The sequence below is a fragment of the Chenopodium album genome, chromosome 1 (genome assembly GCF_948465745.1).
Source record: "Chenopodium album chromosome 1, dcCheAlbu1.1, whole genome shotgun sequence".
Lineage (NCBI taxonomy): Eukaryota > Viridiplantae > Streptophyta > Magnoliopsida > Caryophyllales > Amaranthaceae > Chenopodium > Chenopodium album.
Window position 1 is genome coordinate 75,034,515 of NC_137834.1, and position 703 is coordinate 75,035,217.

At 43.4% G+C, this 703-nt stretch overlaps 1 non-coding gene across 1 annotated transcript; it reads right to left on the reverse strand.

Moving 5' to 3' along the window:
- Positions 1-387: 387 nt before the first annotated feature.
- On the reverse strand, positions 388-493 carry LOC145565382 (small nucleolar RNA R71). Its single transcript, XR_014095021.1, has one exon. It is a non-coding gene; the product is annotated as a small nucleolar RNA R71 (small nucleolar RNA).
- Positions 494-703: the final 210 nt, after the last annotated feature.

Genomic DNA, 703 nt, shown 5'->3' on the forward strand with positions numbered 1-703 from the left:
GTTCTAAAATGGGAGAGAATACGCCTTTAATTCGTCTTGGGGCTCCCGAAGCCTTTAGAGCACAAAGTGGGATCCTAACTCCTACTACTCAAGCCAACAATTTCGAGATCAAGCCTAATTTGATTGCTTTGATTGAGAGGAAACAATTCTCGGGTGGAAAGTTTGAGATTCCTCATGAGCACTTAAAAGAGTTTGAGAAATATTGTGACACAATAAAGGCCAATGGAGTGACTCAAGAATATATTCGCCTCAAGATGTTTCCATTTTCACTAATTAGGGGAGGTCTAGAATGGCTAGAGAAGGAGGTACCCCCTAACTCTCTCACAACATAGGACCAAGTAACTACGACTTTCTTGAGGAGGTTTTATAACCATAGGAAGACCGCTGAGGCTCGGTCTTTGATTCAAGGTTTTCTCCAAAAGAATGGTGAGTCTCTAAGTGCGGCATGGGAACGATACAAAGAACTTCAACGTCAATGCCCACACCATGGGATACCCAAGTATCAACTCATTCACACTTTCAATGGAGGTCTCACACCTCAAGGAAGAACAAGTCTAGACGCCGCGGTCGGCGGTCTAATCATGAACAAAGGAGAGGATGAAGTGGAGTGTATTATAGAGGAGGTCGCAAAGCACTATGATGATTGGTATGAAGGAGAAAGGGATGATACTTCTAGTAAGGGTGTTTATGCATTAGAGCAAGC